Raw genomic sequence first — 20830 nt, 5'->3', positions numbered from 1 at the left:
ATCCTATGATTTAATTTGATATTATCTTACCTACCCTGTTTTATTTTTTCTTTATGGCACTTATTCTTACCTTATATATTCACTTATTTCTTTTGGTTGGTCTCTGTCTCTCCCATGAGCATTTAATCTTTATGAGGGTAGGGATATTTTTTTTCTCATTTTACTCACCACTGTATTCCCAGAAAGGCTAGTGCATAATTTGTGTTCAATAAATATTTAGGGACTGAATGGATGGGATATGAAATATATTCATTGGTTCACATATTCCTTCCTTCTTCTCTTCTGTCATTGAAAAATCATTTAACAACAAACTGTATTGTGCTAGCATCTAGCATCTCACATACATCATTTCCTTTTATCCTCACAATGATGGGATCTTCATTTTTACAAATTAACAGAATTTTGCAGAGAGGAGAAGTCTGTGTCACATTAGGTATCAGTCTGATGGGCTTCATCACCCATGAGTTTTCCACTCTTGTAAATTATCACCTACCTATCCCAAGATGGCTGGTAGTTATACAGAGTAGTATATTGGTACACTGTCCAGAAGATATTTTTCTCTTGAACCCTGGGAGGACAAAATAGCCTTGGCAAACAAAGTATTAGAATAAAGGGAATTAAAGTGTTGCCTCAGAGTTTTTACTGAAGCATTGACACACATATGTGCACATACACACAAAGATGCACGCGTGTATCAGCATACACACACACACAGCCTTAGAGATGCCTTGGAATATTCACACTCTTTTGCATCTTTTCTCCTAGACTTTGTGTTTAACTCTTCAGTTAACATCCTTTATCAAGGCTTTAGTGGACAACTATAATTTTATTTATTTAGCAATATCCCTCTCACTTTTCTGGGAATAGATCACCTTTTCTTTTTCCGTCTGAGAACTGTTCTTCCCGTGTCGCCCACTACAGTTATACAGTCTATGAGAACCATTGACTTCTCCATGGCTCTTCCTCTGACCACTTATGATTGGTTCATTGGTAGTCGTCTGGTCTAAACTTGACCAATAGGAGCTCTTGCTTTATGTTTGTAGAATTAGAATTAAGAGAATGTATCCCCCTTTCCACAAGGGGGAAAAATGGTTGATGTGAGCCTAAGAAAGTTTAGGCCTCCACAGTTTCTCCCTTGTGAAGGAAGATAGCCTGAAAAGAGAAATAAAGCTAATGCACTGAAAGAATCAGAGAAAAGACACTAGCACATGGCATTATGCATAGTTTTTAAGTCCCATGTCCAATTGTTGTTGATGTCCAGCCATATTTCTGTTCTGTGTATTTGATTATTCATTCCTTTCTTGGATCCTGTGAATAATTCATTCCCCCTCCTCCTTTTTGGGAAAAGATAATTTAAGTTGTATTTCTGCTTCCTGCAAACAGGTCATTTGTTAGAGTATAATGGCACTTTAAAAACAGTCTTTGGAGAAAAGAGGACTGAAGGAGAACATAAATATTTCAGGGATAGACTGGGGAAGGGAGCGCTGACAGAGAAGCCAAAGAAAAACCAGGAGGAAGTGGGGTCATAGATGACGTAGAGAGGAGAGTTTTGAGAAAGAAGACATACTCTATAGTAGTCACACACACTTCTGAGAAAGCTGGCAAGATGGGGACCAAAAGATATTGGATTTAGTCATAAGGAGTTCATTGATGACCTCAGTATAAAGCATATACCGAGGAATAGTGGGTGCAGAAGTTAGGTAACATGGATTAGAGAGCAAATGGGAGCCAAAGAAGTTAAGACTGTGAGTAAAAAGAGCATTCAGAGATCTGACAGTCAAGAGATAGGAAGAAAAAAGTTCAGCATCAGTATAGGGCACTCTTTTGAGGAAGATTTTTACTTTTATCCCTCTCTAAATATGAAGAGATATGGTCAGTAAGCATTTACTGACCACATATTATATTTCAGATACTGTGTTATGTGTTGAAAATAAAAGGTGAGTAAAACACAGGCAAGATTAAATAAATTATGGTGCAGCCATAAAATGAAAAAGTAGCAGCCCTAAAAATGATGTTATAACAGGACTATTTAAATGATAAAATCTGTTGGAATATTAAGTTAAAAAATCAGATTAAATTATACCAGCATGTAGATATACGTGCATGTAGATACACCAGCATGTAGATATAGTCCAATCTTTTCATGTATACATCACAGTAGATATGTATACATAGAAAAAAAGCTGCAAGAATACACAGAAAAAAGTTAAGTAGTGGTGTTGAGATTTATGAGTAACTTTCATTTTATTCCTTTGCTTATCTGTATTTTCTAGAGTTTCTATGTTAAACTATACTACATGTATAGTAAGAAAAATAGACAAAGACAATGTATTTGTATATATAAAAATAAGTACATATTTATTTTTACCCTGAAGTTGGTCACCCATAATAGAAGACCCAGTAGATGAACCAATCAAATGCACTCAGTGCTACCTGTGAAATCTAAAGCCAAGTGCTTATATGAATGGAGAATAATTATATCTGCCTACTGCAGCTAGCAGACGTCTCAGAAGAAGTGACGTTTCATGCAGGACTTGACACATGAGCAAGAATTGGTCTGGCTTAAAGGAATGCAAAGAAACAAGCATAAACTAGGTAAGTCCATCAAGTGCTCAAAGAATTTTGAGCAATCTGAGGGCAGAAGGGCAGGAGCAAGAGGAAAGGTGGCTGCTAGGGCAAACAGCCTCTGATGTCCATTAAGGATGAGGACATTATTCTGTAGTGAGTTGATGGAGAAAAAGCAGGGAGTTAAGCAGGTGTGTATATAACAACCATTGCTCAGATGCAGATAGAGAGGCTGTAGTGGAGGTTGATGAGGTCAGCAAGGAGGCTATACATCATGGTGTGAAAGAGTGAGAACTGAGCTAGGGAAATGGCAGAAGGGCTGGAGAAGCAGGGCTGCATGTTAGAGTTTCTTAAGAGAAATCTATAGGGTTTGGTAACAGCAATGATAGCTGTTGCAGGCTGGGTCCTCTGGAAGCAGACCTTTGAGATGGACTTTTAGGCACAAGATTTTTTTAGGGATCCACATGTGAATGGAAGGGATACAAAGCAGGGCTGGCCAGAAGGAGAAGTCTGACTACAATGCAGGCCTGACAAAGCTTTGGCCAACATAGCACTCAGGAGCCAGTATTGCCCATCAGAGATGAATTACATAGGGCCCAAATGGCCAAGCCTTTATACTCCCACCTCATTCAGTCATGAGTTATGGCAACCCCAGGAAGGGTGTGACCATAGGTGAGGTGGCTCTTTGCAGGCAGACCCCCAAAGGAGCTGGAGTCCAGGAAACAAGGCTCTCCTTGAAGGGAGGTCTGAGTGGCATATCTCTGCATCTGTGAAAGCTAACAACTGTGCTATTACAGTGCTGATTTCAGCTTCACTCCACTCTATGAAGAAGCCACTGCTATCATCCCCATTTTATAAATGGAAGATGCACAAAGAAACCAGTAAATTTGCCCAAGATCATTCAGCTAGTATGTGATAGAGTTAAGTTAAAACCTCTAGAATTTGGCTTTAGCACGTATGTCCTTAACCACTGGCCTACACTGCCTATCACTGAATGTGTGTGTGTATGTTGGGGGTGGGGGAAAGGGACTAGTGGCCTGATTGGACTGGGCCTGATAGTTCTTTTTTTTTTCTTTTTCTTTTTCTGACAGTTCTGCGGTTCTTCTGTAACACAACAGCCTGATGATTGTGATGTTTTCTGCCTTCTAATCTTCCCTCTGCCCTCCCTCTCTACCTCTCCTCTTCCTCCTTCCCTCCCTCTTTTTTTTCCTCATATACTATTTATTATCATAGGAAGGGAAGTGAAATTTAATAAAGTACACATTGATTTATTAAACAAAGTTCAGCATGGGGATTAATAAAATAAACACAGACTTCGGTGAAATTGTGCCCTAAGCACTTGTTTTTGAAGCCATGTTTCAAAAAGATTATCCACAGGAGTTATGAATAATTTTTATCAAATGACAAGAATAGATACTAGTTAGCAATGGCAAATTTTTGTGTTCTTAGGTTGCCACTTAATGCTTAGGTTTTTAAGATTGTTGTTTCCCTTTTTTCAAAGTGATATGCACGGTTCACATGGGGAAAAATTTAAAGTACACAAACGTAATTTGATATTTTCTAAGACAAAGGCTTTGAGTGATTTTTATAATATTCTCACTTAATGAGGAGCTGGCAAAGTATCTGGAATGGGGAAAAAGTGCTGAGGGGTTTGGAAGTGGGCTGTGGGAATGTGGCAACCCAAGAGACAAATAGTGATGAAAGAAGGGACAACATGGTCCTTGATCAGAGGACGTTCACTTCCCCTCACATACTTGCTTTGTGATGGGTGAAGTCTCTTCATGTTTCTGAGCCTCAGTTTCCACAAATGAAATATGCTCCTGTGGTGAGTTGTTGTCAGAATTAAAGGAGATGGTGCCTGGGAGAGAGCCTGACTCCCCATAGGTACTAAGAGGCATTGCTGAATGTGAATCAGAAACACGTTTCCTTCATCTTCAGGCATTTAAGATTTGAGACACTTCCTCTTCTCCTCTTATCTTTTTCCTTCTCTAGACCTCCTGCAAAATGGGGATTTCTGCATTCAGGGGCTCCCGGGAGCCCTGGGCTTTGAGCATTGGCCGAGAGGATAATTCCTCCCTTGCACTCAATCAACCTGGCATTCATCTGCAGCCAGGGAGAGCAGCCAGTCTGATTTCTTGACATAAACACACTGAATAAGCAAGACAGGCCCCACTGAGTTATTTAAAACCCTGATCTGAGAGAGAGCATCTTGAATCTGAAGTTCTTGCCTAAATATAAACGGCAAAGCTTATTCAACATCAAATCAAATCAATGATAATTTGAGGACTAATTAGCATTTGGGGCTTTTTTCGGCAGTGCGGTGATGTGGTGTATAATGCTATGTGATTGGGGAGAAGCACGCAATTATGAAGCTGAATACATTGTCTCCTGGAGACTGAGGAAGGAGCAGATTCCCTAGGCAAAAGGGGCCTGCCACCAGCCAGAGAGAAGGGTGGGGTAGGGGTGTGGCAGAGTCCGTACCTGAAACCTGCCGCCAATGCAGGGACCTCCCAGGGCAGGAGATGAGCAGCCTCCTTTCTGACAGGTCCCACCTCCTCTCTGACAGAAGTTTTTCACTTCTCCGTAAATCAACAAAGCTTTACCTCTTACTTTAATTATAAGAGGCAAAAGAAGTGATGAGATTATTTCAGAAAGGAATTAAACAAAGGGGAACTAAAATTTGGTACATGCGTGCTTGGAGCCTGGTATCAGAATAACCAAAAGCAACAAATATTCATGGAGTACCTTTCCTGTGATTATGTTTAAACCCAGCACCAGTTTAATCCTAAGAATGGCCCTATGAGGTCCTTTCTTTCTTTCTTTCTTTCTTTCTTTCTTTCTTTCTTTCTTTCTTTCCTTTGTTCCTTTTCCTTCCTTCCTCCCTCCTTCTCTCTCTCTCTCTCTTTCAAAACCAAGGCTCAGAGAGGTTAAGGACTTTCCTAAAGCCTTATAGATAGAAACTGGCAAATCAGAGTATATTGTGTATTATAAATTAATATGTTTCTGGCTCCAGAGTTGGTACTGCTCCTCCTATGCTGTACTGCTTTGCTGAATTGTATTGTTTAATTCATCTTGAAAAGCCTATGGAAGATGGTATATTCTTAGAGGTGGGGGCACCCTGGCTTAGAGAGTAAGTTCACCCAAATTCACCAGGTACTATGTGGACATGTCATATGTCTAGAGAAAGGTAAAAATGAGAACAGAGAAAATAATTACAGAGAAATATTAGCCCTGATTAAAAAATCATAAAATCCAAAAAGCACACCAACGCGGTGTGAACTCTTCCCCTCGGGTGAACAGTCCTCCTCAAACAGGAGACTTGGTCAAAGTTCAACGTCTGCAGTCTGCTCTCCTATCTCAGTGAATCTAGAATTCTATCTCTACTGTAATAGAGACTCTAGCTTGAGCTACAACCAGGGAGAGGACAACGTACAAGCATCCCTCATAATGCTGAATCTGACCCACTGGTAGTGCTGCCTAGGGTGTTGGGGTGAGAAAGATTCTGAGGCCCATTAGGGATCAGTAGGAAAGAGGGACAAATTGGCTAGTGATATCTGTGGTGGCCACAGCACAGTGGAATGATGACATACATTCCAGGTATTGGCTATGCCTGTCTTACATTCTGACGATTGCCGTTGCTCCTCTAGTTTCTCTTTGTCCAGTGAATATATATAGGAATTAAATTCTCCTGAGCCTGGAGTCAAAACAGCTGAATTCTATAGGAGCCTCCAGCATGCTTATACAACACACTCACTAGTTAACCATGTCCCATTTCCTCAAGGGACTTTGAGATGTTTGATTTTAACATTTAGACATGTTAACCAACAGGCAGGTGTCTTGGAACAGAAGAGCACAGCAAGAAAAATAAAACCCTTTGGGTTGATTTTTTTCCCCCAGATTGAATATTAAGAGGCCAGAGAGTGGCTGCTTTTCCAAGCATGATGAGGGTGATTCAAATTATACTCACTCAACTAGAGATGGCCTGATGGGGGTCCAATTGCTGAGTACTATGTTGGACATAAAAAGTGAGACAATTAGTCTTCTCAAGAAGCTATGAAGATGGCATAATTGGCACCAGGAAATGAGAACTTTTTTTTGTTAAATATGATGAGGAAAAACTCAGTGCTGAGGCCTGAGGATATTGGCACAAGCAATTGTTATGAATAGATTAGTGAATGCATTAGATTATGATTTGAATTACCATCTGATTTTGGCTATAACTCAATCAATTCTTTACTGAGCATCTACTGTATATCTAATACTAGGTATTCCTACAAAGAAGATTATGTATTATTTATAATGTGTATTCAATCTACATATAGAAGGCATTTTAGGGGGCCTATCATCATACACGCACACACACACACACACCATTAAAATAGAATTAGACAATATCTGTGGAAGAAGGCAGAGGCAAAAATCACTAACCATATAGACTAAGTAGTTTCTATGGTTGAGAATTAAGATTAGATCTGAGTTTCCTGACAGACAGGGCAAAATAGAGACCATGATGGATGCATGTTTACACTACCAGATACAATAAGAACACTTGGAAATGTAAACTGCTTGCTATTACTAACTTTCAAAAGAACTTGGATGCTCAGCTTCCTGAGGACAATGACTGAGTCTTAATTTATCTTAAAATATCGGTCACTTGGTAGAGTGCATGGCACATACTAGATGTATAATAACAGAGAGTTTGTTGAATTTATTCCATCAATATATTGGCTTATGGGGATTTGGAAGATGGGAAAGGTTATTCAAGATAGAGTGTTATTATTGCCTAAGGGAAGCCTTTTTATGGAAATTGGAAGAAATTTAACATAGGGAATTAGCTCCATAGGAGGATCTAAAAAGGTAAAAGGGGATGGTGAGAGAACTCAGAGATTAGCAACACCAGGAAGCCACAACAGCTTTGAACTAGAGGGAGGAAGTGGTGGTATTGCTAGAACTAGGGTCACTTGCGAGGAGCTGGAGCCATAGCATGTCATGCCAGGTGGGAGCTAGAGCCAGGGGGTGGGAGGATGCAACCACTGCCAGAGACACCGCCCTGAGGAGAAAGGGAGATAGAGAAAAAACTGGCTTTTCCCTTTCCTCACTCTCTAATCTCTTATCTCCCATTATCTGAACTCATTTGAAATCAGCTGATATAGGAATCTGAGAAACAGTCTCAGGTCCCAGTACCTCTGAGATAGAACAGTGAGGAGAGGAAAAGTAAAGATGGATTTGAGGGTAGAGGACTCAGGACTGGCACTGGCACAGGAGCAAATAGGAATCTGGCACATTTATGTTCAACTTGGTCAGATCTGGAATCATGAACATTGTAAGGATTCTAGAGAAACTGGTATCTTTTTTTTTCTCCCACAATCTTGTTCATAGAAAATACTTTGAGCTTCTGCTAATATAAAAGTTTTGAGAATACGATTTTGTTGAAACAGATTTAGATTTAATCCCAGCACTGCCGCTTAAGCTACATCAAGAACTTGAGCAAGTTACTTCACTTCTCTGAGCCTCGATGTCTCCATCTCTAAAATAGTAATGATAGTACCTACCTCACAGAGATTTTTGTGAAGGTAAAACGAGAAAATTAATATTAAATACATGACAGTGTCTGACATATAGGAGAAGCTGAGCTCCTGGCTAGTCTGAAATTATTATCAGTAGTTGGCGATGACTTTACCCTCATGATTGCTGTTTTTAGTGAAACCTACTCCTCTTTCAATTGAAGTGACACCACCCCCATAAGGCCTTTCCAAGATGTCCTTCCTGTGTCCTCAATGTACTCTGGATATGCCTCTATTAGGCACATTGCATGCCATTGTAGAATTATCTGTTGGGGCAGCTGGGTGGCTTAACTGGTTAAGTTGCTGACTCTTGATTTTGGCTCAGGCCATGATTTCAGGGTCCTGGGATCAAGCCCTGCACTGGGATCCACTCTCAGTAGGGAGTCTGCCTCAGGATTCTCTCTTTCTCCCTCTCCCTCTGCCCCTTCCACTCATGAGCTCTCTTTCTCTCTAAAATAAATAAATAAAAATCTTTAAAAATTATTTTAAAAAAGAATTATCTGTTGACACTCTATTTTCTTCATTAAAATGTAAGCTTCTTCCATGCAGGAAAGTATAGATTGTTCTTTCCACATCATATCTAGCATTGTTCTTGGCATAGAGTAGGAGCTTAGCAAATGCTTTTTGAATGAATAAATAAACAGTTTCTATTATTTACTCACTAAAAGTAAGATGAACAATTTTCCCCAACTATGGTAATCTGCCTCCTTCCTTCTTTATTATGTGGGTCTTTACCTGGTTTCTGAGATAATCCTGAACAGCACAGTGAGTCTATGATCACCCAGAGAACAGGAGATTGGAGAAGAATGAGGAAAGTATAAGAGTTAGCCAGAGCCAGTTGGGAGAAAGATAGTGGACATCTATTGGAAGTCAGATGAATATTCTTTTCTAGAAAGAGCCACCATCAGAGCTTCCATGCATGTATAAAGAGCCCCCAAACACTCTTCTTAGTTTATTACCTTCATGGAAGGTATGAGACCCAAATAGGGCCAATAAGTTCTAATCCCTTTGAATTTTAGAAGGGATACCTATACAGAGAAATCAATAACTTAACCAGTGACTGAAGATGTAAGATATAATACTCAGAAGCATTTGTCAGCCATGCTTTTCTCCTTGTGATGTAAAGAGAAGTCATCCTGCTTAGAGAAAATAATAAAAAACTTATGGGGGGAGGGGAGAGGAAATCTAAGAGTGTTTGTGTCCCACTTCAAATTGTCCTTGTCACATTTCTGCCTATGGATTCTATGAATCATACAAAAGTTTTATATAAAGCTGCATTTTTTTTTTGTTTAGGGTAGTTCAAGTTTGGTTTCTGTTATCTGCAACAAACACATCTTAATCCAAAAAAGTGTGAAAATGGAATATGAAGCAGAAAAATAATTTGAGACTAAAATATCAGTAGCCGTGAATGCCAAAATACAACTTTTGGATTTTATTCTGTAGGCAATGTGCAGCCTTTGCAAGTGTTTGAGGAAGGAGGTAAAATGAAATGGTCTGTATTAAATGAAAAGGCCCTGGTTGACACCTAAACAAAGTGTGTATCTCTCTCCCTGTCGCCTCTGCAGCTTAAAAGCACTAATCACTAACTAATCTCAGAAATGTGTTCTTCCATATTCCCCCACAAATGCCTCTGACCCACATGAATGCCCATGATACTTTTCCTGGACTCCACAACCTTCCTTTCTTGCAAATTTATTTTTCCAGTGATCTGTTCTCTGGCTGTGAGAGAATTGTCCTTCTAGAACTAATACTATCACTATGGAAAGATGCCAAATGTCCATTAGCTGCAGAGAGGGTTATATTCAGCACGTCAGAAAGAAGACAAAGATTTACAATGCATGCTTGGATTAGCTAAAAAAAAATTCATTCTTTCTGCCTTTCTGGTCTTACATTTTGAGGTGAGTAAAGATCTAGATTCCCTGGAGAGGAATAAGAGCTTGAGGCCATTAATCAAATGGATGCTGGGAGGCAGTGACAGGTGGATTAGGGAATCAGAAACCCTAGGCTACCCTGCTCTCATACTAATTTGCTTTTTAGGCATAGGCTATTTATTTCCCCTCTCTGCCCTCAGTTTCCTCACCTGTAAAATACAGGCATTAGTCAACAGAGGTCTCACATTTGGTGATTCTGTTGGTCTGAATTCTTGGATTCTCATAGGCAAGGAACATGGCTTTGGGTCTGGGTTGCACTCTCTGAGGATGGATCACTTGTTGGACAGCTCCTTAGACCAGGCTTATAGACTGCCCTGAAGTAGTCCCAGGCCTCATCACAGTCACTGAAGGCTACATGTCAATGGGTTATTTACCCAGCATATAACCTCAGCAAAGGCATAGGAGTAATGCCTCAAGAGTCCATCTGGAACTTACAGGAGCATCCATCTCCTCCACTGGCTCAGGTTCAATTTGCATTAGTAGGAATAAGGTATGGCTAGCATGCAGTGTGACGTGAGGTGGCATTTACTTAACAGGGAACAAGCTAAAGCCTTCCCTGTGTGTTCCAACCAGTGCTCACCGCAGACCAACAGCTGTGGTCTGAACCACATAATCAGGTAGTAGATCACATTATCTCTTGAATTGTTCTCACATTTTTCATGTGTGCTCATTTCAGATCCCTAACTTTGCTTGAATTTATTTTAACTTCAAGGGCACATATTTATAGGGAAGCTTCTCTGTCATGCATAACGGTAAAGAGACCAGCACAGTCCCTGCCTTTGAAGAACTCACTGTCTGGGGAGGGATATAGACAAACAGATGTTTACACAGAGGATGTCAAGATGGAGGGATATATTTGTTTCCTATTATTGTGTGACAAATCACCACAAATTTAGCAGCTAAAAATAACACCCATTGACTAGCTCACAGTTCTGTAGGTCAGTATCCAGATGGGTTCAGACCTTCTGAACAGAGTCTCACAAGACCAAAATCAGGGTGTTGGCTGGGCTGAGCTTTTATCTGCAGGCTCAAGAGAACAATTCACTTCCAAACTCAATAAAATCAGTGGCAAAACCCAGTTCCTTGAAGTTGTCGGTCTAAGGTTCTTGTTTCCTTGCTGGCTGTCAAGCCAGGGTCCGTTCACTGTTCTAGAGGTCAATGGCATTCTTTCTCATATGGCTTCTTTCTTCTGTCTTCAAACCAGCAATGCAGGAGTGGAGTCTTTCTCATGCTTTGACTTTCTCTGCTTCCTCTTCTGCCTTTTCCTTCAACCACCAACCTGAGAAATTACCATACTTTTAAGGGCTCTTGTGATTAAATCTAGCTCATCTGGTTACTCTTCCTTTTTAAAGCTCAGCCGTGCCTTATAACATAACACAGTCATGAGAATGATATCTTGTCACATTCACAGATTCCAGGGCTTAGCATGTGGGATTGTCCGGGTCTTCCCTAGAAATTCTGCCTGCCATAAGTGTGTAGAGGATTTTAGGGGGCATAGAGCAGGTAGGAGCAAATACCCCAACTCCCATGAAATAAATCACGGGCAAGCCTCTTGGCAGAAGTTGTCTGACTAGATTTTCTAAGGATGACTTAGAGTTAAATAGCGAGAGAAGAAGAGTGAAGGAGGTGCTTTGAAAAAATGGAGGGAAGAGCACTACAGAAAGCTCAGTACTCTCTTTCCTCCCCAGAATCTAACCCAGTGTTGAGCATGTAAGACTTTGCAACATTTTCTTGACAAATAACTAACTGGTTATAGGTCACTATAATTATTAAATAAGATAATACTCAGAGAGTACTTAGAACAATGCTTGAAACAAACTACATGTTTATATTTATTATCATACAATTATTAATTATCCTATAAGTCAAGACAGGAAAACTTTTACAAATAGATCTGGAACATTTATTCACTCATTTAACAAACACTGATTAAGAACAAACTAAATGCCAGTGTGAGGTGCTGGGAAGACTGTGGAGAGCAAAGCAGATGATCCTGACCCCACTGAGTTTACTATTTATGTTAGTATAGGGGCAGCTGCAAAGTGTGGCAAGTGCGAGTGTGGCAAATGCTTCAATGGTCAGGTGCTAACTCTGTTCACAAGTCTGATCTTTGGAAGGTTGTTTCCTTCTTGCTTGCCTAATGACTGAGCACAAGCATCCTCCTCAGGTTGACATCCCCCTCCAGTCCTCAGCCTTCCTCATTGTACTGTGCTGTCTCTCCCTCCTCTCCCTCCCCCTCTCAATTAATTTCCTATTGTCCTGTCTACTTTCTTCCCTGCATTTGAGCACCACAGGACAGAGACTGTAGTCTCTTCATTTTGTGTCCCCAGTGCCCAGCACCACCCTGGCTAGCCCTCAGAAAATGAGCGTTGAATCAATGGGCTCTTAGCTTAGACTCTGGTTTCTTCTTTGGATCAAACTTACCATTTTAGTTTAGGTTAGTTTTAATAAACATTTGCATAGCACCTGTTATGTGCCAGTAAGTAAGCAGCAGAACCACGATTCACACTTAGTCTGCTGCACAGAGGTAGGTGTGCACCTTCAGATCTTCATGCCAAGCTTCATACCTACTATGAGTAACAGCAACAATAATGACAACAGATAAAAACAATCACCACAACCATGTTCGAAGTATTGCTGCACAGTTCCTGTATTGGATTTGTAGGACAAATTCCTACAACAACACTAGAGAGTAAGAATTATTACCTTTATTTTAGAGATAAAAATTCTGCCTCTCAGAGATGTGAGGTCATTTGCATGTGACCACAGGCCAGCATGCAGTGGGCCCAAGACTTATACGATCTGTTTTATTCTAAACCTGGGCTCTTTGAAGGGAGGATTTATTGCGTTGACCAGTTGTTTTCATTCAGCTGATCATTCCTTTTCTTTTGTAATGACTGACTTTTTTAGCAGTCATGGAATCACTGTCTTTGATATGCTTTAAAAACATTCAGGAGAAAGTCTGAATCTTGTTATTATGTTATGGATGCAAATAGTATAAACCAGTTCACAATGATGTTGCCATGATCTATCAGAATAAAAGATTGGTTCCTATGTGTAAATCAGTTCCTGCCCTATGTCTTCTCAGTTGCCCATCTCAGGGCTGCCATCCTGTTATTGTGACAATAAAAGGGATAGTACATTTCCAGGGTACCACAGAGAGCTGGAGTGACTTTATCAGCTTACTTTCCATTGATAAGAATTTTCCTCAAATCATTTCTTTTTTACCCAAGAGAAGACTATGAACACACAGCTATATGAAGTACATATAAACTCCAGGGGTTACCTAATCAAGCAAGGCCCTGTTTTATCCATTCTGTTCCCCAGTACCCAATGCAGGGCCTGGCACATAGAAATTGCTCAGTGAATGTTTGTTGTATGAATGAAGAAGAGAACCAAAAAAGTTAAAGCATTGCCCTTGTGCTTAGCAATGGAGGTGAGTGTAAAATCATAGTGTATTGAAATTTGGCACACATGGAGTAAATTAGAGCAGTGCCTCTCAAACTATTTGTGGGGAAGGCCTACACTCATCTTTTATCCCTAATTAACTGTGGAGTGATACATGGCCTTACTACTAGTAGGTGCTTTGCACCACCAGCAACTTATCTCTCTAAATTCAACAGCACCCTACTTGGTATCCTATATGATGAGACAAGGTACTAATCTCATATTGGGAAAGCACAGCAATGTCAAATTGCTAAAAAATTTCTGACACTCACCCTTGATTTTTATACTTAACTCATTGAAACCAGAAACAAACCACTTATAGTCCAGCCCTGGTCTCTGATCACCTTGAGAATAGCACTCTTTAGAGTATGGGCTTGGACTCACAGTTAGGTTAGAGTCCTACTAACTAGGTGTATGTGATTTGGGAAAAGTTACTTAACTTCTCTCAACCTGCAAAGTTTTCTCACCTATAAAATGAGGAAAAGAGCAATACCTATCTAATGGGGTTGTAATGAGGATCCAATGCAATCAATCATTCATTAAGTATTCATTGAGTTTCTATTATGACAAAACTCCCTTTAGCACTGGAGAAAAAGTAGTGAACAAACCAAACAAAACCCCTGTTGTCATGGAGCTTAGATTGTGGTGAGATAATCTACACGGAGAAAGTAGCCTAGTGCCTAGTAGTTACCAGCCATGTGTCATTTGACAGGTCACTTTACCAAGACCAAGTCTACTAAAAATAGAGCAAAAATAACACAGACCTCATATGATTGTTTTGAAGATCCAGTGAGATCAGAGAGGTGGTCACTTGCTGTGATAGTAAGTACAACTCAAAGTTAAGTGCAAAATATTATGTTTCTGGATCTTGAGGCTCAAAGTTGTGCACTATCCCAGCAGTTGGGAAATTCAAGGTAGTGGGGAGCTTTTACATGACCAAAGGGGGCCACAAAAGTTGAAAGCCTCAGGAACCAGATGAGAAGCCAATGGCATGGCCAACTGAACAAAAGGAAGAACACACATCAAAAGGACTAAAACTGTCAAGGCCAAAGCATAGAACCAGAATTTTGGAATCAGGCAGATAACCAGAACAGAATAAACAGCTTACAGCTTTCTATAAGTGTTTATTTGGACATGTTGAATGGGCATGAAGCCAAGCTTAAAGGGATGAGTTAGAACCAACACCACATCCGAGAGATATTACCAAGAATATAACTAGAGGGCTCAGTCTATAGTCAGGTTCATGGAGTGGGATTAAAGCTTCAACTGGCTGGAGGGTATTATGCTGAGTGAAGTAAGTGAGTCGGAGAAGGACAAACATTATATGTTCTCATTCATTAGGGGAATATAAATAATAGTGGAAGGGAATATAAGGGAAGGGAGAAGAAATGTGTGGGAAATATCAGAAAGGGAGACAGAACGTAAAGACTGCTAACTCTGGGAAATGAACTAGGGGTGGTAGAAGGGGAGGAGGGCAGGGGGTGGGAGTGAATGGGTGACGGGCACTGGGGGTTATTCTGTATGTTGGTAAATTGAACACCAATAAAAAATAAATAAAATAAAAAAATAAAGCTGCAACTGGAAGATAAAACCAACAGTCCATGAACAATGAAAACTTAAGAAAGGAGCATGAAGCAAAGAACAAATTACACTTTGAGGCTAAAATTTATGCTAGGTGACTTCCATAAGCCCTTTCAGATCTACTCTCTACCATTCTTCATCCTGTTCTGTGCCCCAGGAAGCAGACTGACATTGAGAGTCAACAGATCTCTTATCATTTGGTTTCTCAATGAGTTCTGCTGATGGGGAAGACAGACAAGGTACTAAAGGGAGGCTGGGAGGGAGGGATGGGAGGTCAAGGGATTTGTTCCTCAGGTTTCTCTCTTTAGACCATTGTAGGATGTTTCCATCCCTCAATCACGTCTTTATACCTGTTTTGCTCTCTGGGTTCTGTTAACCACTCCTTCCCTTTACCCCTTCAGACCTAGAGACCTCAGGAAGTCCCATCTCTTACTTGCCCCAGGGTGCCACAGTATTCCCCTGTAGCTTCCCTACACCCTCCCAACAACTTTGTAAATAATCTTATTATCCTAATCAAGTGTACCATCTGTTTTCTTTTTCTTTTTCTTTTTTAAATTTATTATTATTTTTTATTATAAATTTATTTTTTATTGGTGTTCAATTTGCCAACATATAGCATAACACCCAGTGCTCATCCCATCAAGTGCCCACCTCAGTGCCTGTCACCCAGTCACCCCCACTCCCCGCCCACCTCCCCTTCCACCACCCCTAGTTCCTTCCCCAGAGTTAGGAGTCTTTCATGTACTGTCTCCCTTTCTGATATTTCCCACTCATTTCTCTCTTTTCCCCTTTATTACCTTTCACTATTTTTTTATATTCCCCAAATGAATGAGACTATATAATGTTTGTCCTTCTCCGATTGACTTATTTCACTCAGCATAATACCCTCCAGTTCCATCCACATCGAAGCAAATGGTGGGTATTTGTCGTTTCTAATGGCTGAGTAATATTCCATTGTATACATAGACCACATCTTCTTTATCCATTCATCTTTCGATGGACACTGAGGCTCCTTCCACACTTTGGCTACTGTGGACATTGCTGCTATAAACATCGGGGTGCAGGTGTCCTGGCATTTCATTTCATCTGTATCTTTGGGGTAAATCCCCAGCAGTGCAATTGCTGGGTCGTTGGGCAGAACTATTTTTAACTCTTTGAGGAATTTCCACACAGTTTTCCAGAGTGGCTGCACCAGTTCACATTCCCAGCAACAGTGCAAGAGGGTTCCCCTTTCTCCACATCCTCTCCAACATTTGTGGTTTCCTGCTTTGTTAATTTTCCCCATTCTCACTGGTGTGAGGTGGTATCTCATTGTGGTTTTGATTTGTATTTCCCTGATGGCCAGTGATGCAGAGCATTTTCTCATGTGCTTGTTGGCCATGTCTATGTCTTCCTCTGTGAGATTTCTGTTCATGTCTTTTGCCCATTTCATGATTGGATTGTTTGTTTCTTTGCTGTTGAGTTTAATAAGTTCTTTATAGATCTTGGAAACTAGCCCTTTATCTGATACGTCATTTACAAATATCTTCTCCCATTCTGTAGGTTGTCTTTTAGTTTTGTTGACTGTATCCTTTGCTGTGCAAAGGATATCTTGATGAAGTCCCAATAGTTCATTTTTGCTTTTGTTTCTCTTACCTTCATGGATGAATCTTGCAAGAAGTTACTGTGGCCAAGTTCAAAAAGGGTGTTGCCTGTGTTCTCCTCTAGGATTTTGATGGAATCTTGTCTCACATTAAGATCTTTCATCCATTTTTAGTTTATCTTTGTGTATGGTGCAAGAGAGTGGTCTAGTTTCCTTCTTCTGCATGTGGAAGTCCAATTTTCCCAGCACCATTTATTGAAGAGACTGTCTTTTTTTCCAGTGGATAGTCTTTCCTGCTTTGTCGAATATTACTTAACCATAAAGTTGAGGGTCCAATTCTGGACTCTGGATTCTATTCTGTTCCATTGATCTATGTGTCTGTTTTTGTGCCAGTACCACACTGTCTTGATGACCACAGCTTTGTAGTACAACCTGAAATCTGGCATTGTGATGCCCCCAGCTATGGTTTTCTTTTTTAAAATTCCCCTGACTATTCGGGGTCTTTTCTGATTCCACACAAATCTTAAAATAATTTGTTCTAACTCTCTGAAGAACGTCCATGGTATTTTGATAGGGATTGCATTAAATGTGTAAATTGCCCTGGGTAACATGGACATTTTCACAATATTAATTCTGCCAATCCATGAGCATGGAATATTTTTCCATCTCTTTGTGTCTTCCTCAATTTCTTTCAGAAGTGTTCTGTAGTTTTTAGGGTATAGATCCTTTACCTCTTTGGTTAGGTTTATTCCTAGGTATCTTATGCTTTTGGGTTCAATTGTAAATGGGATTGACTCCTTAATTTCTCTTTCTTCAGTCTTACTGTTAGTGTATAGAAATGCCACTGACTTCTGGGCATTGATTTTGTATCCTGCCACACTGCCAAATTGCTGTATGAGTTCTAACAATCTTGGGGTGGAGTCTTTTGGGTTTTCTATGTAGAGTATCATGTCATCAGTGAAGAGGGAGAGTTTGACTTCTTCTTTGCCAATTTGAATGCCTTTTATTTCTTTTTGTTGTCTGATTGCTGAGGCTATTCAACTATGTTGAATAGCAGTGGTGAGAGTAGACATCCCTGTCTTGTTTCTGATCTTAGGGGAAAGGCTCCCAGTGCTTCCCCATTGAGAATGATATTTGCTGTGGGCTTTTCGTAGATGGCTTTTAAGAGGCTTAGGAATGTTCCCTCTATCCCTAAACTCTGAAGAGTTTTGATCAGGAATGGATGCTGTATTTTGTCAAATGCTTTCTCTGCATCTATTGAGAGGATCATATTGTTCTTGTTTTTTCTCTTGCTGATATGATGAATCACACTGATCGTTTTACAAGTGTTGAATCAGCCTTGCATCCTGGGGATAAATCCTACTTGGTCATGGTGAATAATCTTCTTAATGTATTGTTGTATCCTATTGGCTAGTATCTTGGTGAAAATTTTTGCATCCATGTTCATCAGGGATATTGGTCTATAATTCCTTTTTGGTGGGGTCTTTGTCTGGTTTTGGAATTAAGGTGATGCTGGCCTCATAGAACGAGTTTGGAAGTACTCCATCTCTTTCTATCTTTCCAAACAGCTTTAGTAGAATAAGTATGGTTTCTTCTTTAAACGTTTGATAGAATTCCCCAGGGAAGCCATCTGACCCTAGACTTTTGTGTCTTGGGAGGTTTTTGATGACTGCTTCAATTTCCTCCTGGTTATTGGCCTGTTCAGGTTTTTTATTTCTTCCAGTTTCAGTTTTGGTAGTTTGTGGCTTTCCAGAAATGCGTCCATTTCTTCTAGATTGCCTAATTTATTGGCGTATAGCTGTTCATAATATGTTTTTAAAATCGTTTGTATTTCCTTGGTGTTGATAGTGATCTCTCCTTTCTCATTCATGATTTTATTAATTTGAGTCTTCTCACTCTTCTTTTTAATAAGGCTGGCTAATGGTTTATCTATCTTATTAATTCTTTCAAAGAACCAACTCCTGGTTTTGTTGATCTGTTCCACAGTTCTTCTGGTCTCGATTTCGTTGAGTTCTGCTCGAATCTTTATTAACTCTCTTCTTCTCCTGGGTGTAGGATCTATTTGCTGTTTTTTTCTCTAGCTCCTTTAGGTGTAAGGTTAGCTTTTGTATTTGAGTTCTTTCCAGTTTTTGGAGGGATGCTTTATTGCAATGTATTTTCCCCTCAGGACTGCTTTTGCTGTATCCCAAAGATTTTGAATGGCTGTATCTTCATTCTCATTAGTTTCCATGAATCTTTTTAATTCTTCCTTAATTTCCTGGTTGACCCTTTCATCTTTTAGCAGGATGGTCCTTAACCTCCACGTGTTTGAAATCCTTCCAAACTTCTTCTTGTAATTTAGTTCTAATTTCAAGGCATTATGATCTGAGAATATGCAGGGGACGATCCCAATCTTTTGGTATCGGTTCAGACCTGATTTGTGACCCAATATGTGGTCTATTCTGGAGAAAGTTCCATGTGCACTTGAGAAGAATGTGTATTCAGTTGCGTTTGGATGTGTACCATCTGTTTTCTTCTGGGATCCTGACTAGAAGCTCCAGGACTTAAGTCCAAAACTCTGTCTTATTGGGTTCAGTTTGGTTAAACAGGGTGGGTCAGCCTAATTTAGAGAGACAGTATTGGGCAGAATCACAGTACAGGGTAAAGCAGACTAGAGTCAGGATTTGTAAGTAGACATGCTAGGGTCTTGGGTGTTAACAAGAATAGATCCCATGGGTTGGGAAATGGACAATATTTAACATAGCACTTACTCTATACCAGGCACTCCTCTAAGTGCAGTATATTTGTGAACTCCTTTAATCCCCATAGCAATGCTATTGAGTTGGTAGTGCTGTTGCCATCATTTTACAAAGTGAGGGCAAAAAGGTCAAGTAACTTGCCTGAGATCACACAACTAGTAAGTAGTTTTAGCTGGGATCTAACTGCAGATAGTGCCATTCCAGAGTCAATGGTCCTAATTGTGAATCCTCCATTGCATAAATATTCATTATGCAGTTCCAAGTACTGGGCCTATCCCTTCCTTGTTTTTGTTCATAGTCTGAAGATTGCTAATAATACACTTTGCATTGACTTTAGTATTTTAGTAAGCTTTAACACATTTTGAACCTCACATTTCTGATTTACTTTTTATGGGTTCCAGGGTGTTTATATTCATCAAAATACTAAAACATCCAGCTCAGAGTTCCACAGCAAGAGGATGGTGGAGACTGACCTTATACTCAATTCTTCCTGAACTTTTCTTTTTTTTTTTTTTAAGGTTTTTTTTTTTTATTGGTGTTCAATTTACTAACATACAGAATAACCCCCAGTGCCCGTCACCCATTCACTCCCACCCCCCACCCTCCTCCCCTTCCAACACCCCTAGTTCGTTTCCCAGAGTTAGCAGTCTTTACGTTCTGTCTCCCTTTCTGATTTTTCCCACACATTTCTTCCCCCTTCCCTTATATTCCCTTTCACTATTATTTATATTCCCCAAAGGAATGAGAACATATAATGTTTGTCCTTCTCCGACTGGCTTACTTCCTGAACTTTTCTATTCTATCTCATAACCTTGAAGTTTTTTATGGCAGGCACAGCATCTGTCTTTTTTCACTGCCATACTCAAGTGCCTATTTCATGGTACTAACGTGATAAACACTTACTGAATAAATGAATGAATGAATGGTTTTGACATATGCTTTAAAATTCAGATCTTATTGGAGGGTATCCAGAAAAAAACATATTATTTTCTTTATATACTCTTCTTTTTTTGGAACCCATTCCTGTGGTAGCATCAGAACTGCCTTTTGGCATCTCCCAGCTCTCTTGGGAAAGCTTTCTCTCTTTTCTTAGATCTGTACACAGAACAGGGATTATGCTTGCTTGGTAGCACCTTGATTTTTCTGCAAGTCCACTAGCTTTCTTACCTGGTGATCACAAGTTCTTACTGGACCATTTGCTTGCTTTCTTTATCTCATATTGGTTATAGAACTAGTTAGATGCCAATGTTTTTATTTCAGTAAGTCATACCTGGATTTGAATACTTGTTTTGTCATTTGTGCATGGATTGCTTAACATCTGTGTGTCTCAATTTCTTTATCTATAAAGTGGTTATAATAGTAGCATCCACTTCATAAGGTTGTTGTGTGGACTACATAAGATAATGTATACAATCATTATCA

General features: G+C 39.9%; 1 protein-coding gene across 3 annotated transcripts in view; it reads left to right on the top strand.

Moving 5' to 3' along the window:
- The first annotated feature begins 14312 nt into the window (after positions 1–14312).
- The window catches only part of DAB1 (DAB adaptor protein 1), a 1169270-nt gene continuing 1162752 nt past the window's right edge, over positions 14313–20830 (top strand). For all 3 annotated transcript variants that reach the window (XM_072820404.1, XM_072820400.1, XM_072820397.1), the window contains exon 1: positions 14313–14329. The gene's annotated coding sequence lies outside the window, so the exon portion shown is untranslated. The remainder of the gene's footprint in view (positions 14330–20830) is intronic.

Source organism: Canis lupus, chromosome 3 (assembly GCF_048164855.1).
Source record: "Canis lupus baileyi chromosome 3, mCanLup2.hap1, whole genome shotgun sequence".
NCBI lineage: Eukaryota > Metazoa > Chordata > Mammalia > Carnivora > Canidae > Canis > Canis lupus.
Note: the sequence above shows the minus strand (reverse complement) of the source record. Positions and strands in the feature narration are given on the sequence as shown.